A 19,994-nucleotide genomic window follows, 5' to 3' on the forward strand; every position below is an offset into this window, starting at 1 on the left:
GTGTCATTGGACGGTGCGGTATGGCTAAATTATGCTAACGAGCTGTTAATCCAGACCTTCCCCGGTTTCCCTATTCCGTCTTGGAAGGAAGGCATTGAGGAAGGTGATGGTGATGGTGCTACTGCTACTGTTTGATGGCCCCTATAGTGGCAAAGCAAACGCAAAAGTAGGAAACAAGCACTGGGGAAGAAAACGCCAATGAGCTTCGTTCGCTCCCGATTTATCGACCGCGGTGAGGCGACAAAGCTTGTTTTTTCCCGACCCGCCTTTGTCGTTAGTGATAAAAAGTGGTGTTAATAGATTTAAGCAATTAAAAAAAACCATCCTCATTTTCTAGTTCAAAAGCACGGTAAGAGAAAAGTGACCTCAACATAGTATGGCTCACAATCGATCGTTTTAAATTTGCATGAAAATTGAACTTGAACGTGAGAATGAACGAGTTAGTTAATTAAAAGTTTATCCATTTAATGCAATATTGTGTGTGAGAAGCAAGGTAGATGTAAAGGCTTGCAATAAAGAAGGTTAGCCTCAATTATCTTTACGACAGTTTTGCATTCCAATTATTCGATGTTCCAAATGTATTTATATGCTCAAACCCAGTCAAACAACGACACAAACATGGTTGCTACTTCCCCAAACAACGTCTTCGATTTCATTACGGCAACATGTGGTTCCATTTGGCATGTGCTGTAACCGTAGAACGACAAGGGTCATTCTCCGGCTGGTTTTAATGACCAGTCAAATGTCGTCGTCCTTTCGGCACCGACAGCAAGGATGGTTTTCGAGGTTATGTCTTGGCCATTCCTTTTACAGTATTTTTATGTCTGTCAAAATCGTTTTTATTGTTCCTCGATTGCTCGAACGAATCAATGTCGAGCGCTTGTTAAACGTCTTCTGCGTCCCAAACCGGGGGTTATTACAATCGAGCACTTTTTGATTGGATTTTCCATCATCGGCTAGCTTTTAATGGTATCAAAAACATTTCATTGAAAACCGGGTTTTATGTAACGATTTCTCTTCCCGTTCAATACTAAGGGCACTGTGTTTTAGGAAACTTTAAAGTTCTTTTCCATGTTCCCGGACACTTCTTCTGTCACGATCTAGTTACATCATCGCAAGCATCTTCGCGTACCCATAAAAACTCGAGTTTTCGATTTCAACCTAAAAGAAACCTTTTTTTTTTGTTTAAAAAGCTGGAAACCAGCTCAAGGCAGCAAAATGAAAAGTGAATTCAATTTCCATCCACATATCTGCCGGTTTGCGATTTGCTGTGACATTCGGCATACAAATAGTGCGGGTGGAAATATTAGGTATTTATTAAGGTATATTACTAAGGTACTAAGTATTAAGGTATTTATGTTTGAGGTACTAATTTATTGAAATGATCAGAAACCAAACATCAAATTATTTCTCTAGAAAAACAATATTTGAACAGACATGGTGGAATAGTTTGTGTTCCTATAAAACATGAGATGATAAAAATAGATTGATTCTATTCAGGATGTATTAGGATTATGTCAGCTCATCTATGGTACATGAGGCAGCACGACGGTTTATTGCATGCATTATGGATTATGTTGTGCAGTGATATGACGCTTGTTCTTCGTAGTCTGTTTTTCGTGAATTAAATTTACTGGTCACGATTTTTTATATGATATTATATTTCTTTTTCAAACCAAGTCGAAAATCATTGCAAATGTGTACGTGTTTTTAATAAAGCTATGTAATTTTATCGAACAACATATAGAAAAGCTTTTAATACTAAAAGCTAACTTTCCTCAAACGCATAGGAAAACAAATTTAATTAATAATGCAGTACACGCTTTACATCGACTGACTGTCATTAAAATATTTTGCGAATATTTTCATTTTCTTGTGTTTAATAATTCCTTTGATCGCTTTTTGCTGTCCCAACTAGAGTTAAAATGATCACAACAAGGTGCACATTTTAAACTGGTGTCTCCTTTTATTTCCCCGTCACGTAGTTTTCCCAGTGCCAAGGGTGCTCGAAGATATGCATTAATAATGCTACATAGCTGCTGGAGATGCATTTAATTTAACTTTGCTTTTTATTAAAATTGTCGCTAAAAGAAGCTTGTTTTACAAGCGATTTATGCTTTTTGTGAGTTTGTTTTTATGTTAAAGTTTTGTATAACAAAGATAAAAAGCGGTTTGTAAACGCACGTATAGACGTAAAGCTTTATAAAAATTCTTCAACTGTTGAAGAGTGAAAGAAACTTTGAAAAGGACCGGTGGGAACAATTTTTCCACGTTCATCACTCAACTATTTGCCACCCCTTTTCCTTTCGCCGCACATCTGCTTCTTTGTCTGCCAGCCGAGCGGATGATGGCACCTTCTTCTGGCACCAGTGCGACGAGCTGTTTTCACCGTTGTGCGGCAGTGAATTAAGTGGATAAAGCAAACGCTCTGCGCGTGTTGGTGGGAAATGGGATGGGCAGAAATACTTTGCATTCTTCCGTTATTTCATTCCGCCAATTTGAGGTTAATGACAGCCGTACTGGCTGCAGGACCACAGATAATGGATGCTGTGGGCGAAACGAACTTTATGCACTTGTGCTGCTGAGGTGGATTGAGCTTCCGGTGGGAAGGATAGCGAAAAGTGCCTGACAATGACATAAAACAGCGAAGCATTCTTGATTAAACTTATTTATGAGGAAGGAAACGAACGTTTTGCAAGCGTTTTTATTACAAAAGGTTTGTGACTACTTGTTTTCTTAGGGTTTTGAGGGGTTTACAAATACTTTGGTGCTAATTGCAGATACGATGATGTTTGCATAACACGAACCGACAAAAATTATTGTTTATTAGCCACAAATGTTGTCTTATCAATTTTCAAAATCATTTCCTCTATACCGTAGTGACCCTCATGATAGCTTGCGCAGACTTCCTGGCCTTTAAGCTATTAAAGAGGACTCGAATAGTTAGTCCTTGCTACTGTGGAGACGGCACAAATATCCGCTATGTTTACCTTTATTATATACTAAACCATTTACCACTAATGCCTCATATCGCACCTTCATTTTTCATTGTTCGAAAATACATCGAAAGCTTCTTTCTTAAAGGACAGAAAGAAACTCTCAAAATGCCTTATTCATGATTGATACTCGTTTTATCCTTTAGTTCACTAGACCAGCAGGAAAAAGCTTGCGCACTCAGCCATTACAGTAGTTGAAGAGTAGAAGCAAGAGGGATATCTTTTAGAAACTTCTACTTACACAAAGAAAAACCAGCGGTCGAAATCACACCATCAGCAAACGATCCCACGCCACTCAGCACAACCTCAACGAGCGAAACGGAGGAAATGGCGGTGAGACACTCAGCTTCAATCTGCTCCGATTATCAGAACACGGCTATCGGCTCCTCCATCGATTACCGTGAAGCATTGTGGGGCCTGCTTGCTGCACGATAAAATCTTGTAACCACTGGTAGGGACATAAATTTCACGCACGGTGTAAGAGTAGTGCAGTAATGTTGGGCAAAAATGAAAATAGAGAGCTTTGCTGTAAGAAGGATTCATTGTCAAATTTGTTGGCATTTGTTGGAAAACTTTATGATAGTGGTTTTATTTGCCCAATACCTGGTGAAGCCAGCTTTAATCGCGATATGGCATAAATGGCCTTTTGAGATGGTGTGATGCATGATAGGTAAAGATTTTTAATGAATATGAAATTGCGTATTTTCTGTACGACTAAAGTATCTTCTGTAATAGCTTTCACGACTCGTTTGCTCTGCTAATGCTCGGCCATGAGCTGATAAGTATATGCTGCTTGTACCTAATTACTCTTGCCTGTGGTTAAATTGCCCCATTGAAACTTTTACCTTGCTGGTAGCAATTGCTGCTCACGTACACTTCATCGTCAGCTAATTAGAGGCAGCGATGGGCGAAACATGATCAAATGTTTTCCCACCTCACTCCAGATCTAGTAAGACAGGGAAAATCAAACAAATCCCGCAGTACATTTTCTCCCCTGCTCGTGATGCGTGTTGAAACATTTTCATATTCAAAATTTTCCCCTTTTTCCATCGCTTGCTCGCTCACATGTTTTCGGTGGCGGCGAAATTTCACGTCAAATTCCAGCTGTCCATCAACTATGTTGTCGCCCCGGCGCTAATTGCTAGCAAACACGGGCCCCGAACATGGGTTGCCGAAATTCCACACCATTTCCCGTTCACCTTCGGAACGCGATCTGAGCTACGTGTTCACTGTTTGCCATTTACCTAGCTGCAACGGTCGCCACGTTTGTCTTTCACCGGTTCGCGGGTTTCCGTTTTGGCAAGCCCATCACTGCCAATAGCAAGCAAGTGAGCTAGGAAGAAGAGGAAGAGGAGCAGTATTTGGAAAGCAAATGTAAAATATATGTTCGTCACTAATGGATTCCTGTCGACGGTCCCGGATCGGTTAGTGCAGCGCGCCGAAATCTTCATCTATATTTTTGTCCACAGCGGCATTCAGTCAACGGCGCTCGGCGGCGCAGTTGCATCGATCTAGTCATCAATCTGATCTACCACCACAACCACTCAGCTCATCACCTACGACCGATCCAGAAAGGAAACGACAAGCAGCTATCCGGGCAAATTTCAAACCGGGGGAAAAAATTGGTAAAGTTATCTCATGGTGCATCCGATGATGCCATCATCTGCCTTCGTGAGCGGTGGAGAAATATTTCTTTCCGTATTTTGTTAGGTCGTGATGGATGACGAAGATGGAGAACTCATGGATACAAAGTAAGTGCTTTGGCATACAAGTAAATCCCACTCAAAGTTTGACCGAGTTGTCGATCGGTATGGTTTATGCCCAGTTTTGATAGAAAATTGCAATTTGCTCTTCTAGCTCTGTGGGTAGCATTGATGGTACTACAGATGGAAATGGAAATTCAATAGGAAACGCACAAAGTGTGTATGCTTACATCGCGATGAAATGCATACGTTTGGATAGAATTCAATTTATGCTAACAGGCAAAACATGCTACCAAACCAATTTAGGTGAGATGTAAAAGGCTTCCCAGGCAATGTAAAATGGTTAAAAATATCCAATAGGAAGATGCATAGCATTGAATGTTTGTTAAGCCGTTACAGGGTAAGGAAAAATCCAGAAAAGTTATTTGACCTCACAATGACACAACGACCTTGGCAGTTGGTCATGAAACCTTTGGAAGCATTGCATGGTCAAGATGCAATTCGATCTATTCAATTCGAGCAGAACTTGAGCCCCTCAATCTTCAATCCCGTCATATTGGACGTCGCTTCGGGCCGGGTGATCTTTGATTCGTTCCTCCACGCTCGGTAGCTATAAATATCAAAAGTTTTTGCGGGGTTTTCCTGTTGGCAAATGCATCGACCAAATACTGTCTGGGCGTGAAAACAAGCTAGATGATTGGCTGCCCCTTACGGATAGCAATGATGGTAATTATTTTTAAACTTTTCCGCTCTATTCTTTTCCAAAATTTATGAGCAATTAAGGTAAAAAAATCGATGTTGATGCATCTCGCAGTTTAAATAATATGGATGCATGTTTGCTTCTTTGTTAGCGTGAGTGGTTTGGTTAGCGTCACTTTTTGAAAATCTTTCACTTAAAACAGATTATCTTTTGTTCAAATAATGCAACGTGATACTAAACACTGCATTAAAACATGGTTGTCACTATGCAACGAACCACTCTCACGGAAACAGTATCCATGATAAAGCATTACAAAGCGATGCGTCTATGATGCGTTCCTCTTAATCGGTCGCTTTTAACTGAATCCATTTGATTAGATATTGGTAAGCGCAAAGCAGTGAAGCTGATAGTGAACTGGTTTACATGGAAACAAACATGCGGCTCGAATGGAAACAGTGAGCAGCGTGGAAATCCTGGGAAAGCAGATTTCCGATGCTTAAATTAGCATCTAACATTCGTTGGCCCTGAACTTCGCTATGCTGTTCGTTGCCGATGTGAAACGTACACGTGGGTGAGGGGAGAGGAGTGAGGGGGGGGGGTACTTTTATCGGAACGGAGTGATGTTTATGAGCAGATGATGGGATTTGCTATTAGATTTTAAGAATCAATTACTATCGGACTGTAAATGTGTATCCCGTTTTTCATATCGAATAGAAACCAGGTGTCCCATTTTGATTTCCTATTTCGAATTTATTGATTTACTGCCTTAGGCTTTTGAAGAACGGGAAAAGAGTTTATCTATATTTGACATTTGCATTAAGTGATTGCTAAATAATAAATGATAGAGTGCATACATTGTCTCCGAAATGGTAGGAACATGAATATCCCATGAATGAAATGTAGTAAATCATTCTGTTAAAATTAAACATCGATAGAACAGTTAAATATAAGCAATTTCAATTTAGTCTCATTAGCATTTGGCCTTCATTTTGCGTAAATTTGACCATCTTTTAATTTAACCAAAGGTCTCGTAAAACAAATCTCAATGGTAAACCAACCAGATATGAATTAACAACCCGCAATATGTTTTCTCTCATGTCTGGACATTCAGTTGGAAGGGAAGCGTATCTTCAAAAAAAACCTTTCTATCTAGCCTTAAAAATAAACTGAAACCCCGTTCTCATCCAGAGCCAAACATCCATCACGGTAATCATGTCTTATCTTAATCCTTATCCGCTGGCAGCTAAAGCTCAATCAAGACTATGGCAACAAAGCAGCAGCGAAACCTGCCAAAACGGTTTCGCTCCGGTCCGTTTGAATGCCGGAAGTGGCATGTTATTGTTGTGCATTTGTTTGCAAAAAAAAAAGGATAGGTGTTGCTAGGGAACTTCAGAGCCATATTTTCGACAACACAATAGATCAAGTTGGCATTGCAGCTAGGGCTTCGTCGTTCAGCCAACGGTCAGGCCAATGGCATGCGATAAGCGCCGCTGGCGCTGAAACGTTGGAAACAATGACCTCAGAACCAACTGTTGTACCGTGTACCGTATGTTCGTGTAGACGGTGTTGCTGGCGGCTTGAGTCAGCGCAAAAGTCGAACGGACATGTTGGCAGACCGCTTACGCTTGACTCGTAACACGGGCAACCCATCATAATCCCATATTCAATTAAAACTTCATCCTTTTGTCTTCGCAGGTCCTCGGGCTAAAAGCAAATCCAGCGCTGGCGGATGTGTCATTCGCCCGGTTGGCTGTGTGGCTGCCTGGACAGGCTTAGGTATGAGCGAGGCATGCGTGCCGGATATCCACGCAACCCATCGGTAAAATTTCTCAACTTGCTCGGATCTCGACTTTAAGGCCGGGTGGTGCTGCCGAAGAGCTGAAAGTCTAGGCCACTTTCGCTAATGGTGCGACTCGGTACTACGAGCAAAGAGGGTAAAGTGTTACCCGCTTGATGGCACTCGTGCGGTTCAAACTTTACCCGGGTCGTACGCTGCATGTGCTGCGGCAGCCCTTGGGCGGTACCGTGCGCCTCCATTCGATTGAAACGTACACTTAAGCCAACCCCGGGTCGGTTAGTCGCAGACAGTGGTGTCTCCAAGCCGCATACACGTTGGTGCCTGTGTCAAAGGGCTCGCATTTGTTTCAATATTTTTCCTTTCTCGTGCACACGCACACACACATTCTCTCTCTCCCTCTCCCGCTCCATTGATGCGGTTTGTGATGAGGATGACAACGCTGAAAGCGGCAAAGGAACGAGAGACGAGTGCCTACGACTGTGTGCTTCAGATTTGAATGAAAAATAAGCGCTGGCTTATTATTTAATTAATTCGGGTAAAAAACACACTCCCAACCATCGGTCGGTATCGCATCGGTGTAGGGAACGTGGTTGGGTTTAATTATTTTCCAACCTCAAGTCTTAAGCTTCCAAATCCATTTCAAAACGCATGATCGTAGTGGTGATGGAGTTGTTGGTGGTGGGTGTGGTGGTGGTCACTAAAATCCTTGCCTTTTTGTACCAAATTCCAGCTAAATGGTTGGTGTGTCACTTACATGCCGTTCGGTTATGGTTTGTGCATGACTGGACACGTTTGGCGAATAAATCACTGTGCTCGTTCTGCTGGCATTGTACGTTTTGTGGCCAATTTGTGGTACCGGATATTTTGTCTTTAACGTTTATTCCTGCTTCACTTCTAGATCTAGGTCCTTTTTATCATATTTTAACATTGGACTACAAATTCTCAAGCAATACAATTTTTATATTTAATGAAGCAGCATGTCAGATATTTTAAATTGTATATTATAATATTAACTGGAAAAACAAATTCCGTCTCAATTTTAGAAAACAAGCACCACACATCAATCGGAGTGAACGGTTGGTTCGTGCCTGATGAATAATGTTTTGCCACATCCGACCGGCACATGCCGCACAGTTACGATCCACTCGATGTTTAGTGCCGTTTTACGGCTTAACGCGGTGTGCAAGTATGTATCTTGCACGACCGCAACCACTAGCATGTGAAACTTAAAACAAACACATATTTTACTACCATCCAATTCCGATCCGGTCAAAGCCCGAGTCAATCAATTCGTCTGAAACCTTGAGGGAAATTTTCTTCCCGTTTTCAGGCCCAAGCGCTAGGAAAACAAACATGCGACTAGCGCGAAAGAAGTAACAGCTTTACTCTGTCAACCGAAATTTCATAGTCGGCAGACATTTGCTACCCGTCACTGTCGGCTCGCACCCGCGCAGTTTGCAGAGGCAGCAACAAAACAAAAATCCGCAGCATAAACATTGGTGCCAATTATGTCGAATAAAAGAACATTTCGCACGACGCACCCTACACACTTGCCTCGACGTTTGCCCAGCTTCTCAGTGCTATTTAGTCTCATGGGTGATGAGAAAATGAATAAGGCCGACCAATGTTTCCTTAAGAACTCACCCTTGCTCCGCTCCTCAACCGCCCTTCATCATGAGGCGTGATGGAATTTCGTTGCCCTTTCCATCGGCAGCTGTTTATCTTTCCCATATGCATACGTTGTCACCCCGACTTTCCGACGGCATCAAGTAGAAGATTGAGCTTAAAACTATGTTCTCCGCGCATCATCGCGCTTGTTTGTTTATCTGTGTATGCGAGTGTGTGAAAAGGCTAGACAAACATGTTAGGATGTGCGATGGTGGGCCAGGCAATCTACTACCACACCTCCTACGCGATAGAGGCGCAGTTGCGAAAGCAGTTTGCATTTGATTATGGTTCTCCGTTAAAACGTAGGATTTTGTGAACCGTTCAACGGAACCCACCGTACATGTTCGTTTCATATATTTGGCCAACTCTATCGCCCTTTAGCAAGAGCAAACACTGGCGGCCCACTGTGTAGCTCACAGAAACACATTAACGGCTTTAGCCTGTCTACAACCTACACACTCACACGTAAGGTGTACAACGGACAATAGATAGCAGTCTTGGCTGATGCTTTCGGTGATATATACTAGAACGCTAATCGAGGTGTACATAATGAATACAACACAATATACAACTAAGCTCATAAATTAATTTCTCTATACTTTGAGCCATGCCAATTTTTGCTGTGGCTTTTCCTACTATATTCTTCCCTTTAAAGCTATCGCTTAAACCGTTCCACCGCAGCGGATGATTGGGATTAAAATTTGGATTTCCTCTGTGCACATCACCATAAACATAAAGCGAAGCGAAACCGCTGCTAATAAACATCCAATCAGTACAGCCTACGTACATGTGCCACTTTTTTTTTTCTTCACTCCAGTACAGCCATTCATACGTGAAGTGTTGCAGTAAATTGAAGCTCTAATTAAAATTCAATTAATATCAGTTCACCACCTACCATCATTCAGGCGATCGCATGGAACCTGATTGCAGTTTGAAGTGGTCGGCGTCAACTGTACACGCTATCGTTTGATTGCAGACTGGTTGGGAATGAATTATTAACCGGTTTTTGTTTTTGTTTGGGTAGTTGTTTCTGTGTTGCGGTTTGAATCATCAATCATAACAACGCACTTGATGAAATTGAAGGATTTTTTCTCTCTTTCGATTGATAGTATGCTACAATGAACCGTCGGGAATGGGATCGGCAGATGATTGAAAAAATATATGTTTTGTTCTCCAGCTCGTTTCAATTTTACGCTGTTAAGTAAAACTGTGCTGTACTGTACATTGCACTGCTTTTTCGATGCTTTGAATTACTACTTTCAAGCAGGCAAAAAAAAAAAATAAATAAAAATACATTGAATGTTTCTCGCCATCTTTACTCCATCAATTACGCATGGTACTAGCTAGCAAAAGAAACAAAGATCGTTAGAATCTCTTGAAGGGGCTTGTTTATACGTTTCTCTTTTCATAAGATGCTCCTGCTGCTTTTGAAAGGTTGCTTTTTATTGTCGATTGTTGATCTTGTTGCGTTATTTAATTAGTAACCAGATAGTCTTCGGAATCCGAAGAGGTTCTCAGTTAGTTAGTGTTTTACCAGACTTCTGTTTTTATTCGAATTTCTCACAACCTTCTATAATTAACATTGAGTGATCCAAGACAAAAGAACAACAAGAATATGAATAATGGAATATAATGATAATAATAATAATAATAATAATAATAATTATGAAAATAATAGTATTAATAATAATTATTATTATTATAATTATTATTATTAATATTATTATTATTATAAAAGTAATAATACTAATAATAATATTGATAATAATAAAAATAATTATAATTATAATAATAATAAAAGTAAAATAATTAAAAAATAAAAATTAAATAATTAAAAAATCATAATTATAATTAAAATATAATAGTTATAATATAATATAATAATATAATAATAATTATAATAGATAGAATAATTATAATAGTAATAATAATAATAGTAATAATAATGATAATAATAATAATAATAATAATAATAATAATAATAATAATAATAATAATAATAATAATAATAATAATAATAATAATAATAATAATAATAATAATAATAATAATAAGAATAATAAAAACAGATAATATAATAACAATAATGATAATAATCATAGAAATTATAATCATAATTAGAGCGAGTCCCTACATTTTCAAGCTATCTCATGGTTAATTTCAATAAAGCTCAATTGCACTTGGTAACAAAATTGAGCCTAACCCACATACGATAAATTTTACTTGCTATCATTCTAAAAAAACTGTCAATTTCGTTTAACAACATTCGTGAAAAAAGCTCCCAAACTGTTTTTTTGTATGAATTGCATTGAAAAAAAACCTTAACAAAATCTAAATCACCTCCACTTACGGGGTTCGTTCAAAGAAATTAGACAACATTTTGCCTGAAAAGCAAAGGGATCCTTAGCAACAGGGTGCGCGTTGCCGCAAAAGCTTTCCGCAAACAAACATTTTACATTTCTGCTATGTAAACCATCCGGCTGGTTCCGTTTTTTCCCCGCTAAGGATCCATTTGTTTTTGCCCCAGTATCGTTAAGTATTGTATGTTCTATCATCGGTGGCAAAGATTCTTTTAAAAGTACCGAAATTAATTACCCTCTCAAAAGGGGTTCGGAAAAAGATTTAACAGCTTAACGTAAGCATGGAAGCGTGAGCGACGAACAGGACAAAGTGTTTAAAAAAAAAAACGCAAACGCACTTCCCGATCAACGCCCGAGCAACTTGTTCCGGTGGTGAGATTAGCTGTTGTTGTAAAATTTATAACCGGCATGTTTTCCGCCTATACTGTAAGCTTTGCACTGCGGTTTGTGAAACAAGAAGTGTTATGATGTATAAAGCCTTACCTTACTTCCTTACGTCATGAAACGGATGCCATTGGTTTGATTCACTTGAAATGGAAGAAAGGAAAAAGAAAATAATTATAATTTATGCTTAAAGTTTGCTGATTTATGTAACACGATTATTGCTTATCAAAATTTCTACAATTTATGTACGAACATATTTAATGTTTTGTTGGATGGTATGAAATAGAAGTTTTAGTCAAGGCATTTAATAAGCGCAACATTCATGAGCTACGAGCAATAGTCTCCACCGTTGAAGATAGTTATTCTGGAATGTGAAACTTCGTCTAGACATTTTACAGCAGTTTACATAGTACTTTCTGCATTATCCAAACACCGCGTTATTTAACTACCCAAAAGCTTAAAGCAAGCCCCTTATTGGTGAAGGTACAACAAGGGACACCGGCGCGTGGCCGGAAATGGCAATGGGAAATCACCTTACTGACAGCTGTCAAATTCGGACGAACCCTTCGCATGCTCAGCGGAAACACTTCAAAGTTATTTCATTTTGCACCAAATTCCGGCACTTCAAGACTAAACGCTGAAGGTGCTTTCATCCCGTGCCCTGAACGAACCCGTTAATCGCTCTTCGGGAATCTTTGGAATTTTCCTTCACCACCCCCCCCCCCCCCCCACGGCGATGTTGTTGCCGAGTGAGTCGTAGGGAAGGATGAAAGATTTAGAAGAAGAAAAAAAATATTTCTACGAACTTCTTCGCCAGACTGTCACAAATCAGGATCAACTTTCCATTGGCCTGATCCAAACCTGTGGTCTGAAGTAGCCGTTTTTTTTTTGTTTTGTTGTGTTATTTTATTTTGTTCATCGCATGGAACATCAACGTCTCGAGCATGGTGGTTATTATCGGGTATTTGTGTTTTATTTTTGTTGTTTCGCAACATTTTTCAGTAGCCACGACTTGGAGCACCCTTGCTACTTTGTTGAAGGAACGTGATGCTAGACGGAAATCCTAGAAATTACTTCTCCTGCACGTAATGTGCCTTTAATTATGAGCATGTTTTTTTTGTACTGTCTTTTTCATCCACTAAACCTTATTATGCACTCCATTGGCCCGGTAGCGAGAGTTTATGTCCTTCAAGATTGTCTCCATTTACCGAAAGCTCTCTGGTGGCTCGCACTGTCGCAGCTAATGAAGGGACAGCTTCCGTGAAATAAGTACATCTTTGTTTCGCACCTTCTTTGAAGTGCCATTTTCACCTAGTCAAATTTAGTTGTTTCTTCCGTTCCTTTTTTTCTACTTTACCGCTATCTTCCTTGCAGCCTGCCGGAGGTTTGGTTTTTGCAAACTTTTCACTTTTTTCACTTCTAGCAAAAGCAAATTGACCCTCCGTCTATGATGGTGGGCAAACATCGACAACGTTGGATGAATAATTCATCCCGGATGAAAATGCCTCCGAGCTTAATAGGTTTATTGATTAAAAGATAAAAATAATCTCCCCTAAGTGCACGCGCCGACAGTCCGCTTCCTGCAACTATTGCTCTCGCACATTTTGGGCACATGGGATGGGAAAAGTGGTGAACTGGTTGTGGAAATGTAATACAAAAAGGTTCAAATATTATGACCGTGTACCGCGTTACCTAACCTAATTATAAAGAGTGGAAGCGACAGCAATGAAAAGGTTATACAAGGGCCCTATTTCTTACCACCCAAAACCGTCGTATCCGTATCGGCGAAGAGCGGTGCTTGCGTTGGCTTTCATAAAAAATACATGTCCTTTTGCTGACTTTGATTTGACTTTCAATAGTGCGCCCGTGATATCGGCTGCACCAATCGAGGAAAGGGAAAGCGGCCCATGAAGCCTTAACCTCGACGTGAACGATTCCCGAATTCCAGCACAATGATTAAGCCGTATCAAGTTCAATTTTGGAGCTAAACGTAGCGAACAGCGCAGCCAAATAAAAGGACGGACCAAACGAGTGTGTTTTTCTGTTCCTACCAGCCACAGGATAGAAAAAAGTCTCCTTGGACTTTCCTGTTTATTTTTGCCGTTACATGGGCGTTCGTTAACGTTCAGTTTTCTTCATTAACCGATCGATACCAAGAGCTGGTCCTTGGTAAGCTGGTGACCCTGTCGTACGCGCAAGGCGGTTGGAAATAACGGGCATCCCCTATAATTTCCCCGTCCCAGCTTCCCGTCCCATATGTAGGGCGGATAAACTGGCCCCGAGGTCGCATTACTAATCAATCGATCCAGAGCAAACGAGCCGAATGGGTGGGAATTTTAATTTAACTTATTATAGCCTTTGTATAGCCTTAGCCTGCGAAAAATCTACCCATGTGTATAGGGGGAATAGAACGGGCCAGTCCCTCATCATACGATCAGCATCAGCATTTTGCTGCTGAATATTTCATCAACTGATATGATAGAAACTGAACGTGAAAGCGACAGGAAGCAAAGTTAGTTCCGACACTCCCACTGGCCTCTGTAACGCTGTGAAGGTGTAAGGTTGTGAGCTTTTTTTTGTCCCGCACATTCCACACCAGGAAACAAACCAGGGAAATCACGACGAACGGAAAGTTTTTAATTAACTACCATAACTTTGCGCGACAAAAGGATGAAGTTGCAGGTATGGAAAAAGTCACTCTTGACATGTGAAAAACGCCTACAGGCTTCGTTGAACTGTAGAGCAAAGCTTCTCTACGGCGAGGAAAATGCTGATGCCGCTTAACAATTGACAAACTACCGTTAAAGTGTGAATATGATGAGTTATCCGTCGGCAACCGGTGGGCATTGTATGGCGTAAAACAATTACAAATTGTTGCAAAGCACAAGCAAGAAGATTGAAATTTTCCTCTACTTCTACCAAGCAACGTTTTACGGTTTATTGTCATGGAAAATAGAGCATTGAAAAAAGTGACATTGCAAAATGTCTCTTTTACCTCCATAACATAAAAAATTAAATAAATAAATGCAGGCAATTGAAGCAAAAGGTGCGTTTTATTTTGTTAAAGGTCTTATAATCAATTTGTGTTTATCGTTTTTTATTTGTTAAGTTTGTCAATATGCTAAACGGCTTCAATATTTTCGCATGTTTTTAATACTGCTGAATTGTATGAAGACTAACAAGATTGAAAGATACACAGAGAGATAGTGTACAAAGGAAAGAAAAGAGAGAGATAGCGAGAGATAGAAAGGGAAAGAAAGGAAAGTCAGATTATTTCCATTTTATGTCTATGATATACTAAACTATAATCTGCCTTACATCACAATTCAAAGCTCTCCGGATGCTTGATAGAGCGATAGTCTTTCCACCGAAATCTCCGTTGGGAAAGGAGTGAAGTTAATCTGAAACTCATGCATGACCTCGAACGCACTGATATGATTTTTTTCTGCAAAGCATCAGAGCTTTCGAAACTTTTTACCTGTGCAACTGCCCATAACCTTCGTAGAGAATTGTTTACCCAAATTATACGGTGGTCAAGTTGAAAGCAAAGGCTAAATAAAATATTCTCCGTCACCGTCCCACCGGTGTTGATGGTACCCGTCAGCTTTTGGATGTAGCCCACCTGGCTAAAAAAAAACAAATCCATGAACACGTGAAGTGTGCGGTAAGCATCATCAATCAGGATGAAAAACCATTGCCCTTTCGGTCTACCAGTATCTGCCCATAATATTGAAGCAAAGTGGACTAACGATGGACATACGGGGGTAGCGTTACGCTTCGGGCAGACAGGTGCTAATATCGCTTCGCATAGAACTGTGGCACATAAGGTGACAGAGAAAAATATGATCAAATGAACAATCGTTTTTCACCTCGGCCAGGCTCCCCGCCGACGTTAGACCACTGATGATGGCCATGATGTATGACCGGCTGGAACCAGGGCGAAATGGATTCGATGGCTCGTACAGACCGCTGCTACAGCAATATACCCGATCAAATGGAGAAGAAGCAATTCGACCACGAGAGAAGAAGCAACGCAAAAAAACCGCAAACGTGACAATCCAATGGTAGAAAACAAGGATGTAGCCCGCTTTTTCCATGCTCCCAGCTTATGTGTATGTGTTTTTTCTGCTTTCATGTTTTCCTAGCAAAGGAAAACCCAGCTCAAGCGGCTCAACGGTAACACATGCGGCAAAACGATTTCGATTGGCTGCGGGCAAAAATTTATCAAACGCACTCAGACGGATAACATGCCGATAATGATCACACCTTGGTAGTATGGCACCTAGCCGACACGCAATGGTCCATGAAACCGTGACGAGTGCAATCGACGTTAGTTCGTGGCGATTTAATGAGCATGGAGATGCTGAACATGTGTACGATTATGGCTTAAGGCAACGTGAGATGGGGAGAAAGCGCGAGGAGCATGATAATTATTATTTCAAACTTTTTTATGATCAGCAGCTGGTATACTTTTATAGGTAGCTTAGAAAGCTAACATAAGTATTTTCCGTGAGGTGCTAAACGCCATTTGAGGAATTGATTTTGCCCTGTGTAGATGTAATAGAATCACGAAGAGAAAACATCTATACAACAATGCGCCCCAATGTACTTTGAAGCGTGTTACACGATAGAAAATTCATTGACCAATATTGAAATTGATTGTTTATGTTTAACAAATGATGTTAATAATCCCGTGTTCCCTCAATTCAACGCTCATCAACGCATTTATTAAAGCGATAACCAAGACATTACCAGCCACCCAGTCTCTTCCATAGGTTCGAAAATAATTTTACTTATTGCTTAAGTGTTACCACCATCCAATCACTGCTGATACAGGGTCATATACACTCTTCGCTTAAATCCCAAATCAATGTTACCACACATAAACGGCGATGAGCCACCTTTTTCCCCAGGATCGTTTTCCATCGCATGAAAATTGTATGATAGTATTGCTTCCTTACTACAGCTTGATGGCGCCCAGGAACGTTTCGGCCCTAACGATGCCTGACGAGCGAGATAATATTTTGTGCCCCGCTTATACCCGGAGCTTATACCCTACCCAGGTGAGCGTTTTTTGCCACGACAAAGGAGGTCTGGGGCAGGGGCCCGCGGCGCTCACTTTTAACGGCTTTATCGACCTCGGCTCGTTCGCCCACCTTACTGCTTAGGCCGGCTCTGCCGCTAGTCGGCTTTATTACGAGGGCGAAGCAAAATCCCTGCCAAAAGATAGCGTATTATACTCATATTTTCAAATGTATTACTTTTTATACTTCCCAACTGCCTACAGCCTCTGCCTTCTTTCAGCATGATCTGTGTGCGCGTTGGGAGTTGGGAAAATTAAGTAAAAATGGTGAACGAAATTCCAAAATTGACCAGAGGGCTCGATTGTATGGGCAGCATAAATGTGACTGGTATAATTAAATTATATAGGAACATACAACAACGAATTATTGAACATTAGACCCTGGTCTAAGATCAGATGGATGCTGTTTGTAAGACGGTAAGGACACTATTCATTCCTCATTGGCAATGCTATGCTTTTGGCAGGCTTTATGCACCTCAAATCTATACTTCGTGCCAAAACAGAATATACTGTTATGCCTAATTCCAGAAGTTAGGGTCCTTGTTATGTTTCTTTAAATTTTTTTTTAATATTTTACTTGATTTCGGCCGTCTGATACTTTCATCAAGATGTATGACCTAACAACAGGCGGCCCGTGATGAGTTCAAATGTGGTAGACTATGTTCTTGCAGGTCCTAATTGCTTATATGTGGTATAGAAAGATATGGACTAACCAAAGTTTTGCGTGAAATAGAAAAACGCATCTTTTTAGAGATAACAGTCATTCTCTTGCTCAAAAATTGGAAAAATTGTTCTAATTCCCAAACTAAAACGTTCTTATTTGAGATTTCATCCATTCTGTTTAAAGTCGATGCATTAAATCGAATTCATTTTTAAAAACCGTGCTGTAAAAATGTGAAAATCACACTTCCACATTGTACACATAGGCGTCGAGCTGAATACAAAACAGTCACCGTTCCAATCACATCCAGATTAGCTTTTGATAGCATTTGCAAACAATCGAATTCCCACGAGGCCTCGCGGCATTATTGCAGAGACGCGGTTTGCGGTAAACTGCTGATCATATTAACCGCAAGCTGTGTATCCAACGTTCGAGAAAACTCAAGCACAGCCACTCGATAGCATCACTAATAAGATCGCTCCAATCCCGTGAGCTATCGATTGCTGCTCGGTTGCTTAATCTTCCGGAAGCTACAACAGGAAGTCGAGATAATGATGGGTATCGGAAGGGAAAGGTAACGCTATCAATCGGCAGGAACAGGGTTTTCCATAATCATTACGTTATTGATTTTATTACATCCTCCGACGGGCGGCACATTTGCCGGTGATAGCGAGCAATCGAACGTTGCCGAATGTTGCTACAGACGCTTACTCCCCGTATGTGCCGCATCTTCAGGCGTGTGCGCCCAAAACACGTTGCAGCGGGCGTTGTGAAAAGAACGGGAATACCCAAATGCCAAAAGTCGAGTGAGGCAAGTACTAGCAGAGTCTGAATTACATATCGCGAACCTAGATTCGGTCCCGCCCTTTCCTGACCCGGCGGCTGACGTGATGTTTCTGCACGAACACGGAACGGAAATATTATAATATAATCAACCGCAGATCGAAGAAAATATCCCACAATCTGGGCCGATGCTTCGTGAGGGGAGAGTGTGGACTGTCTCAAAGAGATAGATACAGCTGAAAGAGGCCGTGCAAACGATAGGTAGGATATTTGACTAACGGGCGAAGGCCACGTACTGCGCCGTCCTTTTCCGCTGTAGGCGTAATATTACAGTGGAGTGAAAAAGCGTTCATTATTTATGTGCATTTTGTTTGCTTGTACCGTACCGTTTACTTTCATCCTGCTGCAGCTGCAGCTAACTGTTCGAGGGACCCAACCAGCAATTGCTGAATATTGTGACAGCGTCTACTCGACATTTTGTAAACGATGCGGTCTAGCTAATGCTTTGGCACGGGTTTTGGCTTAACTGATGCCGTACAACCCGGACAGTTGTAAAGTAAACATGCCTGCCAACATCAATTGCAACGCAGGCTGGCTGGCTGTAATGCAAATGCACTGTTGCTGTTATGACGTTTAACTCGGCAAGAATTGTACAGCCTGGAAAAATGCAATTAATTTTGGCTTTTGCAGATAAGCTTTCCTGCGGGGCGAATTATTTATTCAAAGTCCCGCTTCAGCTGGTACAGCTCTCACACCCTGGTGGGAGTCAGCAAGTAGCGCGTGGCCACTTGTTTCTTTTTATGTTCGTGAGCTTCTTTTTTGCCCATCGTCATTATTACAGCTTACAGCGAATTGGTCCTTCAAGGAAGCAGGTTATCTATAAAACCGACAACGTACGTTTACTGTTACCAGAGAGCAAAAGCCTACGAGGCCGGAACAAGACTGCGTAATTGAAATGGATGTCTGAGAGTGATTAATGTGATTAACATAATTGCGCAGAGATGGCGGCAACTTAATTGTGAACTCACTCCACCACCACACACCAATGCGTTCGTTCGTGATATTCAAGTGTTTTACATGTTCTTTGTTTTTTTGTTGCTTTGCTTAAATGCGTTTGTTTTAAACGCTTCATCCAGCCTTACAGTACACTCCCACCTCCCTCCCGCAGTTCGATGCGCCTCAATATTGTGGTCAAATTTCCTGCCGGATCTCCGGATTAATCAGTGAAGATGTTTAAATACCCTCCAACCCAGGGTGGGCACTTGGGCAGGTCTGCCAATTTCTAAATGAAACACACGCACACATCACGATCTGGATTATTTCGCACTCCTCGCAACAACACTGAACCGTCGGTACACGAACGGTGGTGGATGGTCCTAAGATCAGGTTGATGATTTACGACGTTGTCTCTCACCTTCCGCACGGTGTTGCTACCGTCGACGGCGTGGTTGTGGGTTTCGTGCTCGAAACACAAAACCAGATACACACTAATCGAGCAGCAAAGCAAACTTGCTAGACAAACAAATACTATCCCAACACACCGTCTCCCCTTCCTTCCCCTTATATGGGAAAATAGCTGCTGCGCTGTGTAAGTTTTGTGTCTGTTTACGTATATCATACATTGGTTTCATATTTTTACTACTGTATACTTTAATGAGTGTAAATTACCGGCTGCAAGATGAAAGGGAATGTACAATTTGTTTGAATCACACACGATGGAAGTTCTTGTTTTAGGCGCGGTTGGTTTAAAAACAAAAGGAAAGCTGTTCAATTAAGGCACGATAAAACCCTTTTGTTTGGAAGCTAAATCTGAACATCTTTAATGGGATAAAGGGTGCATGAATATCGGAATTTTGCA

The 19,994-nt window shown here is 40.9% G+C and overlaps 1 protein-coding gene across 7 annotated transcripts in view; it reads right to left on the reverse strand.

Moving 5' to 3' along the window:
- LOC120906751 overlaps positions 1-19,994 on the reverse strand; it is a 92,801-nt gene that overhangs the window by 69,990 nt on the left and 2,817 nt on the right. For all 7 annotated transcript variants that reach the window (XR_005740157.1, XM_040318681.1, XM_040318754.1 and 4 more), the window contains exon 2: positions 11,709-11,752. The gene's annotated coding sequence lies outside the window, so the exon portion shown is untranslated. The remainder of the gene's footprint in view (positions 1-11,708; positions 11,753-19,994) is intronic.

Source organism: Anopheles arabiensis, chromosome 2, assembly GCF_016920715.1.
Source record: "Anopheles arabiensis isolate DONGOLA chromosome 2, AaraD3, whole genome shotgun sequence".
In the NCBI taxonomy this organism is placed as follows: domain Eukaryota; kingdom Metazoa; phylum Arthropoda; class Insecta; order Diptera; family Culicidae; genus Anopheles; species Anopheles arabiensis.